General features: G+C 35.9%; 1 protein-coding gene across 18 annotated transcripts in view; it reads left to right on the top strand.

Annotated features, from left to right (window-relative positions):
• Nrg4 (neuregulin 4) overlaps window positions 1-21,696 on the top strand; it is a 193,779-nt gene that overhangs the window by 39,628 nt on the left and 132,455 nt on the right. For 16 of the 18 annotated variants that reach the window (XM_078049202.1, XM_078049201.1, XM_078049199.1 and 13 more), the window contains exon 4: window positions 6,430-6,491. The exons of the other annotated variants lie outside the window; for them this stretch is intronic. The gene's annotated coding sequence lies outside the window, so the exon portion shown is untranslated. The remainder of the gene's footprint in view (window positions 1-6,429; window positions 6,492-21,696) is intronic. 18 annotated transcript variants of the gene reach the window in all.

The raw sequence follows: 21,696 nt of genomic DNA, 5'->3' as shown, positions 1-21,696 counted from the left end.
GGATGTAAGATATAGTTATTGGATCTTAGAAAGCTTGAAAGAGGAATCTAAAGAAGTTGGTTAGTAGGAGGAGAAGACAGAGAAAGTTATTTTGGGGAGATAAGTAAGTGGAAAAACAATAGAGTACAAAAAACAAACATAAATATTAAGAAAAATAGGAAATAAAAGAATATACAACACAACTATAATATATTATTCAGACATCCTAGTCCTCAGTAGCCTAATTCATGAAAAGTACTTGGTTTCACAAATGTTAGGAATGTGAGGGCACGAGAAGACAGAGAGAGAGAAAAGAGGAAAAAAAATCTCGAAGGAAGATACAAGGATTGTGTTTGTTGGAGATCAGTCTTTCCTGCTTTCCTTCTCATCCATCAGGTGGGGTTATCTATTGTTTGCTGGTATCTCCACCCTCAGGATGGTGAAGGTTATTAGGGAGGGTTGGTCTTGGGGGCGGAGCTCCTGCAGGTGGGGTATAGCGTGTGCTCCCTGATGGAGGAATGCACCCCAAGGATTTCCGTTGGGCCCTGCTTGTGTGATGTGGGTGCCTGGACTTATTTTTCTCCTTATATCACCTGTAGACCTCACAATTCCTAGTCTCTAGTTTCTAAACTGTATCTCACTCACCCCTCCCTTTCTACTTCCCAGTCAAGAAGGTTTGAGAGCTGCCCACCTGTGGCAGAGAGCTGGTTTTGTATTGGGCAGTTCAGGACCCGCATTTGTGAGGTACAGACTAGCTGCATAGAAGCAAGCACTGTGCCGGGTTAGTGGCTGCCAGGGAGAAGAAGGAGTTGGGGACTATAGGTACCTTGATTTTGCTTCTAAGCCCCAGCCAATGTCCCCAGCTGAGAGTTGCCCCAACTAAAGATGGCAACAAAGGTATCCCAAGAGGGAGGTGGCTGCTTTCAGTAGTGGGGTGTTGGGTAGGTGGGGCCAGGTGGTGGCATTGGGTGATGTGATCAGAGATGCAGCTCTTTGGTGTGCAGTGTTGTGGCTGGCGACTATCTCCAGACCCTGTGCATTGTCCCCATGGCAGGCTACCACGTGTAGGGGACTATGGCAATGGTTACAGTGTCCCAAGATAGAGGCCACCAGGGAAGCCCCATGTTGGTAGATGGGGGTTCACTTGGGAGTGGCAGAAGAGATCATGATCGTGGGCAGCGACTGGGTGTCCTGTGGGAGTGCTGATGCTGGGGGTGCTGATGCTGGTGGTCCTGCTCGGGCACCCAGAGGTCCTGTGTGGGTGAATGGCCCGGAGTTTGCCCTGACGCTGAGGCCTGAAGACCTGCACAAGCACAGAAGCTGTGATTCCTGTGCAGAAGCAGCTGTTGGGGGTCTTCTAATAACTCACAGAGAAATAGTATTCACACTACTTGAATCCCAGCTATTCTCCCCATCCCACCCTCCATCCCACTTGAATTTTGAGCCATGGAGCAACTAGCAATGCAGTCTTCCTCTTAACTGCCATCTTGAATCCTTTTTTTTTTCCTTGAGTCAGGATCTTGCTAAATTGCTGAGCCTTAATTTGAACTTGGAATCCTCCTGCCGTAGCCTCCTGAGCTGCTAGGATTACAGGCATGTGTCACCATGCCAGGCACATTTTTACATCTTCTTTTGAGAAGTGTCTGTTCAGCTCATTTGCCATCTGTTGATTAGATTACCTGTCCTTTTGGTGTACCATTTTTTGGGTTCTTTATATATTCTGCATTTTAATCCTCTGTCAGATGAGTAGCTGGCAAAGATTTTCTCCCATTCAGGAGGCCATCTCTTCACTCTTGATTTTTTTTCTTTTGCTCTGTACAAAGTTATTAATTTGATGTAATCCCATTTGCTGGTTTTTGCTTTTGTTTCCTGAGCTACTTGAGGCCTGTTCAGGAAATCATTGCCTATACTTATATCTCAAAGTGTTTCCCCTATATTTTCCTCTAGTGGTTTCAAGGTTTCAGATATTACGTTAAGGTCTTTGATTTATTTTTACTTGACTTTTGTATAGGGTGAGAGATAGTGATCTAATTCCAGTCTTCTACAGGTAGAAGTCCTATTTTTCCAACACCATTTGCTGAAGAGGCTATCATTTCTCCAATTTTTGTTTTTGTCTCTTTTATCAAAAATCATATGGCTATAGAATGCATAGGTTTATTCCTGGGTTCTCTATTCTATTCCATTGGTCTACATGTCTGTTTTTTATGCCAATACCATACTGGTTTTGTTACTATTATTCTATAGTATATTTTGAAATCAGATATTGTGATATCTCCAGAATTGTTCTGTTTGCTAGAATTGCTTTGGTAATTCAGTGTCTTTCATGTTTCCAAGTGAATTTCAGAGTTTTTTTTTCTAGCTAATTCTATTAAGGATGTCATTGGAAATAAAAAAAAAAGGATGTCATTGGCATTTTGATGGGAATTGCAATGAAAATGTATATCACTTTTGGTAGTATGGCCATTTTAACAATATTAATTCTCCCAATCCATGAATATGAGATATCTTTCCATCATCTAGTGTTTTCTTCAACTTCTTTTTACTGTGTTTATAATTTTCATTGTGGATGTCTTTCACTTTTTTAGTTGTTTATTCATAGATGTGTGTGTGTGCACGCTCATGTGAATGTGTGTGTGCACACATATGCTCACACACACACATATGAATCTATTATGAATGGGATTGTTTTCCTTCTTATTTTTAATCTTTTTTGGTGTGTGTGTGTGTGTGTGTGTGTGTGTGTGTGTGTGTGTGTGTTGCTGGGGATTGAGCCCAGGGCCTTATTCCTTATACATACCAGGCAAGTGCTCTACTACTGAGCTATACCTCCAGCCCTGTTTTCCTGATTTCTTTCTCAGCAAAATAATTGTTGGTATATAGGAAAGCTACCTATATGTTTTCATATGTTGATTTTTGTATCATGCTACTTCGCTGAATTTATTAATTCTAAGAGATTATTGTGGACTCTATGGGTTTTCTGAGTGTAGAATAATATCATCTGCAAACAGGGATGCTGTATCTTCCTCGTCTCCTGTTTGTATTACTTTTATTTCTTTCTTTTGCTTGATTGCTGTGGCCAAAGCTTCCAACACTATATAGGAATAGACAAATGGTAAGAATGGACACCCTTGTCTTATTCCTGATTTTAGAGGAAATACTTTACTTCCTCCCACCCCTCACCCCCCCCCCGCATTCAGTATGATGTTGGCAATGGATTTGTTGTGGGTAGCCTTATTATGTTGAGGTATCATCCTAGTTTATTCAGGATTTTTATCATGAAGGGATGTGGAATTATTGAAGGTTCTTCCAGCATCTATTGAGATGATGCAGTTTATGTGGTATATTACATTATTGATTTTTGCTTCTTGAATTAACTTTACATTCGTGGAATGAAGCCATTTTCATCATGGTATATGATCTTTTTCATTGATGTTAAATTCAATTTATAAATAACTTATTGAGGATTTTTGCATCTGTGCTCATCAAAATTATTGGTCTATGTTATTGTATTTTGGGATTACAGGTGTGCACTATTGTGTCTGGCAGTCTGTGTCTTTTAATTGAGGAATGCAGACCATTTACACTCTTGGTTGTTGTCGTTATTATTATTTAAACATCAGGCCCAGTTCTTATTTTTTTAAATATTTTTTTAGTTGTCAATAGACTTTTATTTTATTTGCTTTTATGTGGTGCTGAGAATTGAACCCAGTGCCTCACACATATAGGCAAGCGCTCTACCACTGAGTTACAACCCCAGTCCTGGTTATTATTGAAATGTTCCAGTTCCTTACATTTTGTTGTTTTTCTTTTGGTTGTTTTGAGAATTTTATATTTTTTTCCCTTTCCCTCATTCATCTTAGGGGTTTGATGATTTACTGAAATAATCAGTAAAGAGAAGAGGCTGTTAAGTCTTAGAGATTTAAAAATGTAGGGTCCCTTCCTATTTTTGATTTGCATAAGTACTCTTCTAGTGCAATTTATTCTTTCCTATGCTTTTGTGGTCGTATTTATCTTGCTTCCTCCTCTAGACATAGGATTTCTTTGAATATCTTCTGTAATGCTGATTTAGGGGTCATGAATTCTTTTAGTTTATGCCTATCTTGGAAGGTCTTTATTTCTTTTTTCAATTCTGAAAGATAAATTTGCTGGACATTGTCATCTAGGTTGGCACTTACAGCTTTTAGGCCTTGAAATGTATCATTCCATTCCTTCTGGCCTTTAGAAGTTCTCAGAAATGTGCTGCTGTTCTTGTGGGTTCGTCTTCATAAGTGAATTGATGCTTCTCTCTTGTAGATTTTATTACTCTGTACTTTTGGTATTTTAACTATGATATGTTATGGAGAGGTTCTTTTCTTGTCATGTCTCTTTGAAGTTCTAAGTATGTCAAGGTTTAGATATGAGGTTTAGATATGAACTCATGTGTGAGACAATGCAAGAAGATTCAGAGGTGAAGTGATTAGATGATGATAGTTATAATCCAGTCAGTGGATTAATCTTCTTATATGGATTAACTGAGTAATAACTAAAGGTAGATAGGCTGTGGCTGGAAGAGATGAGTTATAATATGGGTATAAGCTTTTGGGGCTTATGCTTTGTCCCCAGTGAGTGGAGCTCTATTATTGCTTTCTGATTTCCATGTCCTGAGGTGTTTTCCTGCTCTACACTCTTCCACCATGATGTTCTGCCTCACCTCAGACCCATAGCAATGGAGTTGGCCATCTGTGAACTGACCTCTGAAACCATGAGTGCCAAATGAATTTTTCCTCTTCTAAATTGTTCTTGTCAGGTTTTGGTCACAGTGGTGAAAAAGCTGAATAAAACAAAAATGGTTCTACTATCTGGATTTCCATATCATTCTCATGATTTGGAACATTTTCTGTCATTATTTCACTGACAAGGGAGAACAAAACAACACAGAACCAAAAAAAGACAAACACAAGAACAAGAAAAGTCAAATGTTCCTCCTTGATATGATATTTGAAATTGAGATGCTTCTTTCCCAGACCTCTACTTTTGGAATCTGCCAGTGGGGTGGGTCATGGGTCTCAACTGCAATCCAGTGTGTTTCTTCTTACTTCCGAACAAACCAGTTATAGCAGTATTTAGGCTAAGTCTCCACTGCATATTTACCCACTGGCTCAAGCTAAACCAAAGTTGTCTATAGCTGGGACAACTTTAAGAGGACAACTTTAAGAGAGATCCTACAGAATGGGAAAAAAAATCTTTGTCACTTGCACCTCAGATAGAGCACTAATCTCCAGGATATATAAAGAACTCAAAAAACTTAACACCAAAAACAAAACAAATAATCCCATCAATAAATGGGCAAAGGAACTGATCAGACACTTTATAGAAGAAGAAATACAAATGGTCAACAAATATATGAAAAAATGTTCAACATCACTAGCAATTAGAGAAATGCAAATTAAGGCTACACTGAAATTTCATTTCATTCCAATCAGAAAGGCAATTATCAAGAATACAAGTTACAATAAGGGTTGGTGAGGAAATGGGGGAAAGGGCACACTCATCCATTACTGGTGGGACTGCAAATTGGTGAAACCACTCTGAAAAGCAGATTGGAGATTCCTCAGAAAACTTGGAATGGAACCAAAATTTATCCGACTTCTCAGCACATACCTAGAGGACTTAAAATCAACATAGTGACATGGCCACATCAATGTTCATAGCAACTCCATTCACAATAGCCAAGCTTTGGAACCAACCTGGGTGCCTTTCAACAGATGAATGGATAAAGAAAATGTGGTATATAAACACAATTGAATATTACTCAGCCATAAAATGGAATGAAATTATGGCATTTGACAGGAAATGGATGGAACTGGAGGATATCATGCTAAGTGAAATTTTCCAGTCCCACCAAACCAAAGGCCAAATGTTCTCTCTGATATGTGGATACTGACTCTCAATAGGTGGTGGTATAGGGGGTAGACAAGGAGAGAAGAGTGGAGGTTCACTGGATTGAACCGGGACAATATGGGGAAGAAATGGGGGATGAGAATGGGAAAGGCAATAGAATGAACTGGACACAACTCTCCTATGTTCATGTATGAATACATGACTAGTGTAACTCCACATTATGTACAACCACATGAATGGGAAGTTATACTCCATGTGTGTATATGATATGTCAAAATACATTCTTCTTTCCTGTATAATGAAAGGAAAAAGAAAAAATAAGTAACCCTTTTCCCCATATTTTTATATTTTTTCCTTCTGTGACTTCCATAATGCAATCATTTGTTCACTTGATGTTGTCTCATGAGTCTCTTGATGGCTGTCTTGATTCCTTTTAATTTATTTTCTTTTTCCTCTGACTGAGTGATCTCAAAAAGACCTATCTTCAAGTTCACAGATTCTTTTATTTTGTTTGCCCTATTCTTCTATTAAAGCTTTTGATTGTATTTTTAATTTTGTTTTTTTTTTCAGCTCCAGGATTTCTGTTTGCTTCTTCTTTTATGGCATTTATCTCCATTGAATTCCTCATTCAGGTAATGAATTTTTTCCCTAACATCACTGAATTGTCTATTTGTATATAGCTAAGTTTTCTTAAGATATTAATTTTGAATAATTTTACAGGTGATTAATACATTTCCACTTCTTGGGGGTTAGTTTCTTTTTTGGGGAAATTATTATGTTCCAATAATGTGCTGTTATGTTTCCTTGCTTTTTCATGTTCTTGTGGCCCTGCATTGATCTTAATGAATTTTTTGTTACTGTCACCTCTTCAAACTTAAGACTGGTTTTCAAGATTTTTACCTGGGATGGGCCTGAGGATACTGTTTGGGCAGTGTACAGTGGTTCTGGTTCCATGTGGGTACAGTGGTATGACCTCCATGCCGCTTCTTCAGTTGTCATCAATTTAGCTGTGACTGGTTGCCTCAGCAGTGTGGGTGCTAGATGTTTGTGGCACTGATAGTGGCTGCAAAGTTGTTTAGGGAAAGAGCTTTAGGAATCTTCCTGTTCTTGTCTTCTTCATAGTGGAGAGTCTTTGATGAGGTGATCTCTCATAGTTTAGGGTCTGACATATCTCACAGGCACCCACAAACAGCACTAGGATTCAGGGCACAGGTGCATATGGTGACTGTGGAGCCAGATTCCTAGGATCATGGCCTTGCAAAACTACCATATCACCTGAATCGTAGGGTCATTCTCCAAGACATGAGTGAATGCAGTTCTACTATGCCAGGATTTGTTGTTTTGAAGCATAGTCTGGCAGCTCAGGCTCAGGGGGCTGGGATATAGTTATGGTTCGGATTCTGGGTGGTAAGAGGACGAACTGGCATGGCTCCAAAGAAGTGTTTTGGAGGCCCAGGCCTTAGGGACCAGGGCACAGCTATAATTTGAACCAGTAGACCACAGTGGCAGCTCCCACTTCAGGATGAGGTACTCTGCAGTTGAGACTCTGGATCCTGGGATAGTGAGATACAGCAGTAGCCCAGCTCTGTGAGGCTTGGTGCAGCAGTAGCAAGGACCAAGGAATGTCAATATGTCTGGGGGTGCAGGAAAATAGCACAGCAATGACTTTACTTCCCACAGAGGGAAGTATCTCAGCAGCTTGGTCTGTTAGGGACTAGTCTAGTTCTGACTAGTATGGAAGAACATCATACTAGTTTAGCCAAGATTCTGATTCCCTGGCATGTGAGGCACCATATCTCCTTGGCCTCAGAAAGTGTGACTACATGAGTCTATGGAGCCTCTGGATACTTGCGGTTGAGACCCTGCATTAGCTATTATGCTGAAAGATGCAGCTGCTTCTGTGCCAGAGGCTTGGAGTTCATAGGGGATGGCTACTGCCTCACTTTTGACACAAGGGAGTATGTTTGCTCCACATGCAGGTGGCTTGAGATTCCTGGCTAGTGGGGTGCTGCCTCAGCTTTGGCACTAGGGGTATAACTACTCTAGTAGTCTGAGACTCTGGCTCTTTAGGGATGGGTACCACTTCAGCTCAGCCATAGGGGCACAGTGCATCGGTGAACTGGGAGAGGAGGATGGAGCAATTCTGGTGTAGCTTGCCCTAGGGGCAATAGCTCTGTTTAGGGATCCTGTGCTAACTGGTGGGAGTGGTTTGGTGGAACCTCAGGTTGAAGAGGTGCAATGGCTATTTTCACTTGGAGCAGGACACAGTCTAGGAGTATCTCTGTTTCCCAGATGGTGAAGCTCAGAAGCAGCACAGGAAGTTGAACATAGTATCAGTGCCTTCTCTGGAAGCAGCTCAGAATGTGGCCTCAGGGGAACTCCCACAGTAGTGAAGACACTTGATTTTGTGGTGATGATGGGGCTGTTGGGGTCCTTTGCCTTGCCTTTTCTGCTGCAGGTTGAAATCCCACCTAGTTTGTGGCTGACTCTGACTGGGGGAATGGGTTGGTAGAGGCAAAGTGTGTTTCTTCCCTTCTATATATGGCTATCTTGGGTTTCTGTGCTCTGCAAGATTTCTGCTACATCCTTGTTATTCTCCACTGCTCTCCTTTAGTTATTTTGGTTGAAATGTAGTTTATTGATTGCTTTGGGGTTTTTGTTGGAGGCAAGAATTGTAGGATTGTCTGGTCCCCCATCTTGCTGATGTGCGCCCCAATGTGAATTCTTCACTTACCAAAGTTTAATGTTAATCAGTACTTTTCCTCTCCTCCCAGAAAACAAAAGGACCTTTGGACTCATTTCATCTATCCCTTCCAGCTTTTGTATTTTTGTTTTCAGATATTTAATGCTATGAGTATGTTAATTAAACCCAAAGGATAGTATCATTTTTATATAGTGCTCAGTTAAATATACCACGACATTTACTGTTGGTTTTTGTTTTTGTTTTGTTTTGTTTTGTTTTTTTACCTTCACTTCTTTTTACATCTTAAACTTTTTAGCTAGGATCATTTTCCTTTATTCTAGTTATCATTTAGAGTTTACTTTAATGAAGCAATTTTAGCTCAACCTCTTTTTTTTCAGTTTCAGTTTATCCCCAAAGTTAAAATTTTGAAAAGTAAATCTGCTATGAACATTTTTGTGTTAATCTTTGAACACATATTTTCATTTCTTCTAGGTAATTTGCTAGGAGGAGAATTGCTGCATTGTATGACAAATATATGTTTAAATTTTTAAGAAACTGCCACACTTTTCCAAAGTGGCTGTATCAGCTTACATTTCTGTTAGTAGTAGCAAGCTCTCAGTTTCTGTATATCCTTGCCAACATTGTATTATCAGTATTTTTTATTATATCTGTTCTAATAGGTATGTAGTGGTGTGTTATTAACATTTTAATTTCAGTTCCCCTAATAATGAATGATTTTGAACATCTTTTCATGGGTTTATTAGTCATTTATTTATCTTCTTTGGTGGAAGAGATTACAGGTGTGCACCACTATGCCCAGCCAGATATAAACCTAGTGCTTTTAAGTGTAAACTAAACGTTGGCTCTAGGAGCTCTTCATCATCTCTAGGTGCTTCATCCATGAGTTTTTATTGATATAATTAGGGTCCCCAAGAAAGAATATAGAAATTGCCCTTTAAAGTTGCAAATATCTCTAGCCATCTTATAAGTTGAGGATTAGTCATGCCTTGAAGAAAGAGGGGAAAAAAAGAGAATGTCTTAAAAAGGATAACTCTCTTCTTCAAATTCGCCTGCTTTTCAATTTTTTTCCTTTTTTTCAAAAATATGCTTTATTTTTTTAAGAGAGAGAGAATGTTTTAATATTTATTTTTTAGTTTTCAGTGGACACAACATCTTTAGTTTATTTTTATGTGGTGTGGAGGATCGAACCCAGTGCCCTGTGTATGCCAGGCGAGTGCACTACCGCTTGAGCCACATCCCCAGCCCCCAAAAATATGCTTTATTTTTAAGAGCAGTTTTAGGTTCACAGCAAAATTGGCTGGAAAGTACAGAGTTTCTATAAATCTCCTGCCTCTGCATATTCACTTTCCTCCCCACAGCTACCAACATCCCATTGACACATGATTATCCAAGTCCATAATTTACATTAGTGTTCACCTTTGGCATTGTATATTCTATGGATTTTTTCAAATGTATAATGACATTTGCCTCCCATTATAGTATCATAAAAAGACTTTTACTCTCCTAAATATCCTTTGTTCCACTTATTCATCCCTTTTCCCTTTAACCTATGGCAACCATTGATTATTTACTGTCTTTTTTTCCCACCAATTTGTCTTTTCTGATTGTAATCATACAGCCTATAGACTTTTCAGATTTCTTTTTTCATTTAGTAAAATGTATTTAAGGGTCTTCCCTGTCTTTTCATGGTTTAATAGTTTATTTCTTTTTACTGCTGAATAATATTCCATTGTCTGATGTTCCACATTACTTACTGAAGGACATCTTGATTGCTTCCATGTTTTGACAATTATAAATAAAGGTGCTATAAATATTTGGGTGCAGATTTTTCTGTGGGAATAATTTTCCAACTCCTTTGGGTAAATACCAAGGAGTGGCAATTACTGGGTTGTATGGTGAGTATGTTTAGTTTTGTAAGAAACTGCCAGACTTGCATTCCCACTCTCAAGTGGAAATTCCTTTGGTCCTCCATCTTCCCCAGAGTTGGCTGTTGCCAGGGTTTGGGATTTTGTCTATTCTAATAGGTCTATAGTGCAATCTCATTGTTTAAATTTTCCCTGATGACATATGCTGTGGAGCATCTTTTCAGGCACTTATTTTTCATTTGTCTATCTTTTTTGATGATGTGTCTATTTGAATAAAGTCTTTTACTCATTTAAAAAAATTGGGTTGTTTCCTTATTATTGAGTTTAAGAATTCTTTACATATTTTAGATAAATAGTTCTTTATCAGATGTGTCTGTGGCAACTATTTTCTCCTGGTCTTGCCCTTTAAATATTTTGTCTTTTCATTCTCTTGACAGTGTCTTTCTTAGAGCATAAATTTTAATGAAGTCCTGCTTATCATTATTATTCATGGGTTATGCTTTTGGTGTTACATCTAAAAATTCATCACCAAACTCAAGGTCATCTTGATTTTATCTTATGCTGTACTATAAAATTATTATTGTTTTGCATTTTACATTATGTCTGTGATGAATTTTTAGTGAATTTTTATGAAGAATGTAAGGTCTGTGTCTAGGTTTTATTTTTCTTTTCTTTTTGCATACGGAGGTCTAGTCATTCCTGCACTAGTTGTTGAAAGGACTGTCCTTGTCTTGTCTTTATTACTTTCTTGTAAGTTTTGAAGTTAGGAAGTTTCAATTCAATGATTTTATTTTTCTCTTTCACTATTGAGTTGTCTATTCTGGGTCTTTGGCCTTCATATAAAATTTAGAATCAGTTTGGTGATATCTGAAAAATAACTGGCTGGGAATTTTGATTGAGCTTGTATTGAATCTTTAGATCAAGCTTGGAGGAACTGAGATCTTGATAATATTGAATCTTCCTTTGCATGTACATGGAATATCTCTGCATTTGTTCTTCCTTGATTTCTTTCATCATTTTTTTAACTTTTCATTCCACACACACACACACACACACTTTTTATATTTTTACTTACATATTTTGTTAGATTAATACCTGAGTATTTCATATTCTGGGGTGCTAATGTAAATGGTACTTTGTTTTTAGTTTTAAATTCCATTTTTTCATTTTCTAGCAAATAGGAAATTGACTTTTGTATATTAAATTTGTATTCTGCAAACTTGCTGTAGTTGCTTATTAGTTAAAAGGAGTTTTTTTGTTTATTCCTTTGGAATATTTACATAGATAATCTTGCCATCTGTCAACAAAGGTAATTTTATTTCTTCCTTCTCAATTTCTTATTATTTGCCTCCACTTCCAGTATGATGTTGAAAAGGAGTGGTGATAGGGGATACCTTACCTGATTCCTGATCTTAGTGGGAAAGCTTCTAATTTCTCACCATTGAATATTATGGTAGCTATGGAGGGTTTTGTAGATGTTCTTTATAAGGTTGAGAAACTTTCCCTTTATTCTTAGTTTGCTGAATCTTTTTTGTGAATCTATGTTGGATATTTATCAAATGCTTTTTCTGTATATATTGATATTATGGTGTGATTTTTTTTTTACATTAGCCTGTTGATATCATGGATTACATTAGCTGATTTTAGAATGTTGAACCAGCCTTGTGTAGGAGGGATAAATGCCATGGGTTGTGATGTATAATTCACTATGTACATTATTTGTTTTGATTTGATAATATTTTATGGAGGGTTTTTGCATCTGTGCTCATGAGAGATATTGGTCTATTCCTCTTCTTGTCCGGTTTTTATATTATGGTAATCCTGTCTTCAAAGAATGAATTAGAAACTACTCCCTCTGCTTCTGTGTCCTGGAAGAGGTTATAGAGAATTGGTATTAATTCTTCCTTAAATGTTTGGTAGAAATCACCAGTGAATGCATCTGGGCCTGGTGTTTTCTGTTTGGGAAGAATATTAATTATTGGTACAATTTTTTAAATATATTGCCCTATTCAGATTGTTTCTTATGTGAGTATGATAAATTATGTCTTTCAAGAAATTGGTCCATTTTACCTTGGTTGTGAAATTTGTGGGCATGGAGTTTTGAAAATACTCTTTTATAATTCCTTTATTCTATTAAATGTATAATGATGTTCCCTCTTTCATTCTTAATATTGGTTAGTTTGTGTTTTTTGTTTTGTTTTTCACCTGATGAGAGACATAAATTATATTAATCTAAAAACCCACTTTTTTCAAAGAATTAGCTTTTGTTGATTTTCTCTATTGATTTCCTATTTCAGATTTCATGGGGGAAAAAAATATATATATAATTATATGGCTTACTTTGGATGTAGTTTTTTTTTCCAGTTTTCTAAGGTGGAATACTAGAAGATATTTCTTCTTTTCCTAATATGTTCACTTAATGCTGTAAATTTCCCACTAAGCACTGATTTTACTGTATCCCACAAATTTTGCATTTTTTAAATTTAGCCTCCAATTTTTATAAATTTCACTTTAAATTTCTTCTTTAACTCATGTTTTATGTAGAAGTATATTGTTTAAAAGAAAACTTTCATAAACTATATAAACACAAGGATATCGAATAATACACTTTTGAATGATGAATGAGTGATAGAAGACTCAGGGAAGAAATTTAAAAATTCCTGGAATCGAACAAGATCGTGATACAACATACCAGAACCTCTGTGATACCATGAAGGCAATTCTAAGAGGAAAGTATAACTACGAATGCCTACATAAGAAAATCAGAAAGATCCCAAATAAATAGCCATGAGGCATCTGAATGTCCTTGAAAAACAAGAACAAACCAATTCTAAAACTGGAAAGAAGGAAATAATTAAGATCAGAGTTGAAATCAATGAAATTGAGAATTTTTAAAAACCCCATAAAGGATCAATGAAACAAAGAGTTGGTTCTTTGAAAAAATAAACAAGACTGATAAACCCTTAGCCAAACTAACCAAAAGAATAAGAGAGATGACCCAAATGAGTAAATCTCTAATTTAGATTAGAGAAACAGACATCATGAAAATTTAAAAGATCATTAAGAAGTACTTTGAAAACTGATACTCCAATAAATTGGAAAACCTAGAAGAAACGGATATATTTCTAGACACATATGATCTGCCAAAATCAAATCAAGAGGCCATAACCTAAACAAACCAGTAACTAGCAGTGAGAAGCAGTAAAGAAAAGCCTTCCTACAAATAAAAGACCAGAGCCAAATGGATTCTCAGCTAAATTCTCAGTCTTTCAAAGAAAAACTAATGTCACTGCTCCTCAGATTATTACATGAAACAGAAAGGGATGGAGCACTCCAAATTCATTCTATGAAGCCAGTATCACTCTTGTACCAAGCCAGATAAGGTTACATCAAGGAAAGAAAACCAGACCAATATTTCTGATGAACTTACATGCAAAAATCCTTTAATAAAATGTTAGCAATCCATATCCAACAACATATTGAGAAGATTGTATATCATGACCAAGTTGATTTTATCCCAGGGAGGCAAGAATGGTTTAATAATATACACAAATCAATAAATGTAACTCACTGCATAAATTGAATTAAGGGTAAAAATCACAGTCATCTTAATTAATACAGAGAAAACCTTTGACAAAATTCAGCACCCTTCATAATTAAAAAAAAATAAAAACACTGAAGAAACTAGGGATAGGAACCTACCTCAATATCATAAAGCTAAATATGACAAAACCAAAGCCAGCATCATAGTTAATGGAGAAAAACTAAAGCATTTTCTTTAAAATCTGGAACAAGACAAGGATGTCCACTTTCATCTCTCCTATTCAGTATAGTTTTTGAAACTCTACCTGAGCAATTAGGCAAGAGAAGTGATGAAAGTAAAAGGGATAAAAATAGGAAAGGAAGAAGTCAAATTTTCATTGTTTGCAAATGATAGCAACTAAGAAGATTCAAAGAACTTCAATAGAAGACTTCTAGAGCTAATAAATTTAGCAAAATAGCAGCTTAAAAAATTAACATACAAAAATCATACCAGTAATGAATCTGCTGAGAAATAAATCAGGAAAACAATCTCATTCATGGTAGACTCAAAATAGAATATTTAGGAATAAATCTAATCATGGAAGTGAGAGACCTTTACAATGAAAATTATAGACCATTAAAGAAACTGAAGATACAAGAAAAAGGAAAGACCACCCATATCTGTGGATAGGCAGAATTAATATTAAGATGACCAGACTACTAAAAGCAGTATACAGATTCACTGCAATCCCCATATAAAAATAAATAAATAAATAACATTCTTCAGAAAACTAGAAAAAAGTAGTCCAAAATTTCATTTGGAAAAATAAAATACCCAAAATAGCCAACGCAATTCTAAGTTTAAAAAAATAAAAACAGTGCTGGAGACATTATAATACCTGACTTCAAATTATACTGCAGAGCTATTATAACAAAAACTAAATGATATTGGAATAAAAGCAGACACATAGACCATTAGTACAAAATAGAAGACACAAAGATGAATCTACATGTTTACAGTCCTCTGATCCTTGACAAAGATGCCCAAACCATACACTGGAGAAAAGACTGCCTTTTAAGCAAATGATGCTAGGAAAATTGGTCATCAATATGTTATGGTTTCAATGTGAGGTATCCCCTGAAAGTTAATGTGTGAGACAATGCAAGAAGGTTTAGAGGTTAAATGATTGTATTTTGAGATCCTTAACCCAATCACTGAATTAATCCCCAAATGGGGATTGGCTGAGTGGTAACTGTAGGAAGGTAAAGTGTGGCTGGATGAGGTGGATCCCTGGGGGCATGACTTTGGGATTTATATATTGTCCCTGTTGAGCAGAGTGCTATCTCTGCTTCCTGACACCACATTTCCAGCTGCTTCCCTCTGCCACACCCTTCTGCCATGATTTTCTGTCTCACTTCAAGCCCCTGAGGAATGGAGCCAGCCATCTATAGACTGAGACCTTTGAAACCATGAGCCCCAAAGTAAATCTTTCCTCCTCTAGAATTATTCTTGTCAGGTTTTTTGATCACAGCAGCAAAAAAGCTAAATAATACACCATAAGTAGAAAAATAAGATTAGATCCTCCTTTCTCACCCTGTACATTTTAAGTAAACTTAAAATGATTAAAGACCTAGGAATTAGGCCAGAAACTATGCAACTCCTAGAAGAAAACATATAGTCAACACTCCTCATAGTCACAAGCAATGACTTTCTCAATAGGACCCCTAAAGCTCAGGAAATAATGCCAAGAATTAAAAAAGGGGATAGTATCAAATTAAAAAGCTTCTGCAGAGCAAAAGAAACAATTAGGAATGTGAAGAGAGAACCTGCAGAATGGGAGAAAATCTTTGCTAGCTGCTCTTCTGATAGAGGATTAACACCCAGAATATTTAAAGAACTCAAAAAACTTTACATAAAAAACTTAATAACCCAATTAACAAATGGGCAGATGAACTAACCACACTTCTCAAAAGAAGAAATACAAATAGCCAACAAATATATAAAAAAATGTTCAACATCTCTAGCAATTAGAGAAATTAAAATCAAAACTACTCTAAGATTTCATCTCACTCCAGTCAGAATTGCAGCTATTAAGAACAAAAACAACAATAAGTGTTGGCAAAGATGTGGGGGGAAAGGCACACTCATACATTGCTGGTGGGACTGCAAATTGGTGCAGCCAATATGGAAAGCAGTATGGAGATTCCTTGGAAAGCTGGGAATGGAACCACCATTTGACCCAGCTATTCCACTCCTTGGTCTATACCCAAAGGACTTAAAAACAGCATACTACAGGGACACAGCCACATCAATGTTTATAGCAGCACAAATCACAATAGTTAATCTATAGAACCAACCTAGATGCCCTTCAGTAGATGAATGGATAAAGAAAATGTGGTATATATACACAATGGTATATTATTCAGCAATAAAAGAGAATGAAATCATGGCATTTGCAGGCAAGTGGATGGAGTTGGAGAATATAATGCTAAGTGAAGTTAGCCAATCCCCAAAAAAAACAAATGGCAAATGTTTTTCTCTGATATAAGGGAGGCTGATTCATAGTGGGCTTGGGAGGGGGAACATGGGAGTATTAGAAGAATTCTAAATAGGGCATAGGGTTGGGAGGGAAAAGGAGGGCACAAGAGGGTAAAAAGATGGCGGAATGAGATAGATATCATTACCCTAAGTACATGTATCAAGACACGAATGGTGTGAATATACTTTATATACAACCAGAGATATGAAAAATTGGGCTCTATCTGTGTAATATGAATTGTAATGCATTCTGCTGTCATATCACATATAGAATAAAAAGTATAAAAACAATAATAAATGCTGAAGATGATGGGGAAAAGGAACACTTTTATACTGTTGGTAGGATTGTAAATTAGTACAACAACTATGGAATCAGTATGGAGGTTCCTCAAAAGGTAAGCAGGGAACCACCAGATGATACAACTACACTACTCCTTGGAATTTATCCTGAAGAATTAAGATCAGTATACTACAGTGATACATGCATACTCATATTTATAGCAGCATAATTTATAATAGCTAAACCACAGACCCAACCTAGGTGTCTGTCAATGGAATAATGGATTAAGAAAATGTGTTATAGATACACAATGGAGTTTTTTTTTCATCTCTAAAGAAGAATGAAATGGTCATTCTCGAACGTTATGTTAAGTGAGATAAGCCAGACTCAGAAATTCAAGGATTGTATATTTTCTCTGGTAAGTGGAAGCTAGAGAGGAAAAAGGGAAAGAAGGTTGGCTGGATGTGTGTAGGGGTGTCTCATGAAAATGGAAGGGATAAAAGTAGAGTGAGGAAAGGGACCTTGTACTAAGGGAGGAGAGAAAGGGAAAATACTGGGGACTGATATTGACCAAATTATATTGCGTCCTGTATGAATATGTAACAATGAATCTTACCATTATGTACCATTATCATGTACCAATAAAAATATGGAAAAAATGAAAAACAACACATAATAAAGATTTATCTGTCTCCATTAAAGTTAATTGTTTAATTTTTCAAGTATTTGGGGACATTTTCCAAGTATCTTTCTGTTAGTGATTTTTAAATTTAATTTCACTGTGATCTGAGAACAGACATTGTACTATTTCTAGTCTTTAAATTTGCTAGTATATGTTTTGTGTCCTAAAATGTGGTCTACCTGGGTGAATGTTCCATGTGAGCTTGAAAAGCTGATATTCAGTTATATCCAGTTAACTCATAGTGCTGTTGAGATCAACTATGTCTTTAATGGCTTTCTGACTGCTGAGTCTATTACTAAGATAATGGTGTTGAAGTCTTTTTTTTTTTAGAGAGAGAGAGAGAGAGAGAGAGAATTTTTTAATATTTATTTTTTAGTTTTCGGCGGACACAACATCTTTGTTTGTATGTGGTGCTGAGGATCGAACCCAGCCCCACGCATGCCAGGCGAATGCACTACCGCTTGAGCCACATCCCCAGCCCGAAGTCTTTCTTTTCTATTTCCTAGTTTCGTTGAAGTAAAATTGACGAAATTGACAAAAACAGTATACATTTGAATTGTATAACATATCTTGATATACATTGTAAAATTATTACCAAATGAAGCTAATTAACACATCCATTCCTCACACAATTACTTGCTGTGCATGTGGTGAGAACAATTAAGTTCTAATTATTTTTAGCAAATTTTAAGTATATTATATAACATTATTAACAACGGTCACTATGTTGCACATTAGATCTAGAACTTCTTCATTTTATAACTGAAAGTTTGTACCCTTTGACCTATATCCCCCATTGCCCCTTCCTAGCTCCTAGCAACCACCATTTTACTCTCTGCTTCTGTGAGTTTGACTCTTACAGGTTTTTCATATAGGTGATCATACAATATTTTTCTTTCTGTGTCTGGGTTATTTCATGTAGCATAATGCCCTCTGGGTTCATTCACATTGTCAGAAATGACAGGGTTTCCTTCTTTGTTATGGCCAAAAAGCACATACACCTACATCGATCACATACACACATCCACACCCATACTCACACACACACACCACGTATTTTTATCCATTCATCTGTTGATGGTTGGTTAGGTTGTTTTCATGTGTTGGCTGTTGTGAAGTCCTTCAATAGCTTTTCACACTTTATCCTCACCAGTTGAGCAACTTGCAAGGGGTTAATTCATACAAATTTAATTGAAGAAAGTACTGAATACACATGCAATTTAATTTTAATTTTACTTGCAATGAGAGTAGATGAAAATATCACATGAGGAAATAAGAAATCAGCATAAATAAAAATCCAGAAATAAGTTGATTCTCTTAATTATCTCAGTTTAAATTCTCAAAATTATAGATTTAGGTTTTCACACTGTACTTAGGATACAATACAAATAGCCATCCAATAGATCAATTTGAATTGTGTACATTATGAAGCCTTTAGCCATGTCTCCCCCACCCACCGTTTTTAATCTTGCTCAACTTCAGCCCAGGGAACTCTGAAGGCATTCATGTTGAGATGACTTGAGAGATCACGTCTATTGAATGGTGCTGTGATCATCTGACAAAACCAGTTTTCTATACTCCAGCTATCTTGCATCTCTGTAAACTGACCATCTAGATATGTTTATTCTAAGTATAGCATAACCTAGTTGAAACTAATAAGAGATTATATTCACAGCTAATATTTAGTAATTACTCATGACAAGCCAGGAACATCCTAAGGGCTTCACAAAATTAGATTTTCCTTTTGAAGATTAATAGAGATAAGGAGTCAGTTGTATTACCATCTATTTTACAGATGTAAAAAACTGAGGCTTAGAAGGTTAAGTTTTTGCCCAAGGTAGTTTAAGTGGCAGAGCCAGTTTCCCACTTTCACTCCAAAGTCCACTCTCTTGATTATGTTACCATGCCTCTCAATCATCAGGACTTTCTAAGTTAGTTTTAAAAATCAATTGAAAGTAATAGAACATCATGAAACTAGTGCTCTTTTGACAACAAAACAGGGTTTTTTTTGTTGTTATTTTTTCTAGTTTTGTAATTCTTAGCCACAGAGATTATTCTCAGAAATACAGCTTTAGCACTCTTTACTTCCAACTAGTGATAAATTATAATTTATATCAAATTGAGAACATAAGATATAGCCAAAGCACTTAGATGGCATTCCTTTGAAGCTATTGCTTTCAAGGGAGAAAGACAATATATTGATGAATGTTTAAGTGATTGTATTATTGTCAGTCAAAATTCTTCTTTCATTTTTTTTTCATTGATTGTGGCACCTTGAGGAAATGACCTTAGCATTTGATATTTTAGTGTCTAATTTTGTAAAATGTGCCATTTTATATGTTCCCTTAAGTGAGATTTAGGGTGAAATTAATTTTATGTTAATGGTGCTAAATGATTTCATCTGTCACTTTAACTTATGTGTTTAATAAAACCTCTCTTGTAAAGCTTCAACAAAAATATAGTTACACGTTTTCTTTCATAGACAGTGGCTTTGTATAAAAATTACTTCTTTTGTTTTCTATTTATTAAAAATATGATGCAAGTCATCTCTATTCTTCTCCACCAACAAACAGAATATTTTTATATGGTGGTTGGTATTTATTTTTCTAAAAAGTACTGATTTTGTGTTTTTATATCAATTTGTAGTGAAAGCTTTGGTATTTAACATTCTACCAATCTATAAAAATGTTAGTCTTTTTCCCATATAAAGTTAAGAGTGGCCTCATCATTCTATAAAAATGCAAAAGCTTCCTTTTATGGAATTAACAGTTTTTAATGAACAGTACCATGTCTTGCTTACATTTATGTTTCTTGAGGATTTTCGAGATGGCTAACTGAAATACTTGAAGACCAAATGTGGAATTATAGCTTGAATTGTCTGCCTTCCACAAAATTGGCCAGACAGTGTGAAGTGTCAAAATGGAAGAAAAACTGGTTTTAATGTAGTCTCTAGTTATAAAACTGAAATGATCTATTAGCTGGAAGTTTTTATAGTTTCTGAAGTGTGTTTGAAAAAGTATGTTCTGTTTGAGTACAAAGATCTATGGTATTTGTCAGATCAAGCTTGTTAATTGTATTACTATTTTTCCTTACTCTATCACTTCTGTTTGCTTCCAAACAAAGCATGTTAACATCCTCCGGTGTGTCTATGGATCTATCCATTTTTTCTTGTATTTCTATCTATTTTTATTTTATATATCCATCTCAAAATAGTGTAGCTAGATACATAACAACATTATTTTCTCTTGATGAATTGTATATTTTAAAAGCATAAGGTATTCCTGTTTGTTCCATTTCATCGTTTTTGCCTTAAAAATATTGTTATTATTAAGTATGTTATTATTAAGTATGCCAGGTTAGCATTTGGCTGTGGTATCTTTTTTCTGTTCTCTTTTTTAACTTTGTCAGTTTGTTTAGATATGTCTCTTGAAAATAAAGCTGGATGTTAAATGTGTCTTATTGTACTCAATTTAAAATCTTGTCTTTTAATCTGAGAATTTTGATTACTGATTTTATGGAATGGTTACTGTCAACTTATGTTATGCTCTTTAAATTTTCTATTTTCTTTTTTGCCTTTTATTCCCTTAAGTTGGTCAGATTTTCACCACCACCATCCCCCACATCTTCCCGTCTCCCTCCCTCATTTTCATCTAATGGTTTGAGAATTTTCATGTTTTTATTTCTCATTAACTTATGTTTGCAGGCAGAAATATCTTAACTAATGGAGACTTGATCAAATTGTGACATTTTTGATAAAATCATGTTTCATAACATTATTTTGCTGGGCAAGCAGGTGTACTTTCTGTTTTTAGAGTTAGAGGCAGGGATTTAGAGTTAGATGGTCATGTTCATGTCTTAATACTATATTCTTCAGACTTAAGCTATGTACACACGAGAAAGTTACCTAATTTCTCTGAGCTGGGGTGGGCAATTTTTTTTCCTGTAAAGTACCAGACAGTAAATATGCAGGTTTTGTGGGCCAATATCTAATGCAGTTACTTAATTCTGTGTTGTAGTGAAAAAACAGCCATAAATGCTGTGTAAATAAATATGTGATCATATTCCAGTAAAACTTTATTTATAAACAGTTATATTTTAATTCTATATAATTTTTATATATCACAAAATATCCTTTCTCCCCACCTATTTAAAACTGTAAACAGCTATTTTTGGCTCAACGGCCATGAAAAAATAGGTGGAGGGCTGGGTTTGATCCATAGGGCATAGTTTGCTGACATTTGCTCT

This window comes from Ictidomys tridecemlineatus, chromosome 5 (assembly GCF_052094955.1).
Source record: "Ictidomys tridecemlineatus isolate mIctTri1 chromosome 5, mIctTri1.hap1, whole genome shotgun sequence".
NCBI classification, from domain to species: Eukaryota; Metazoa; Chordata; class Mammalia; order Rodentia; family Sciuridae; genus Ictidomys; species Ictidomys tridecemlineatus.
Note: the sequence above shows the minus strand (reverse complement) of the source record. Positions and strands in the feature narration are given on the sequence as shown.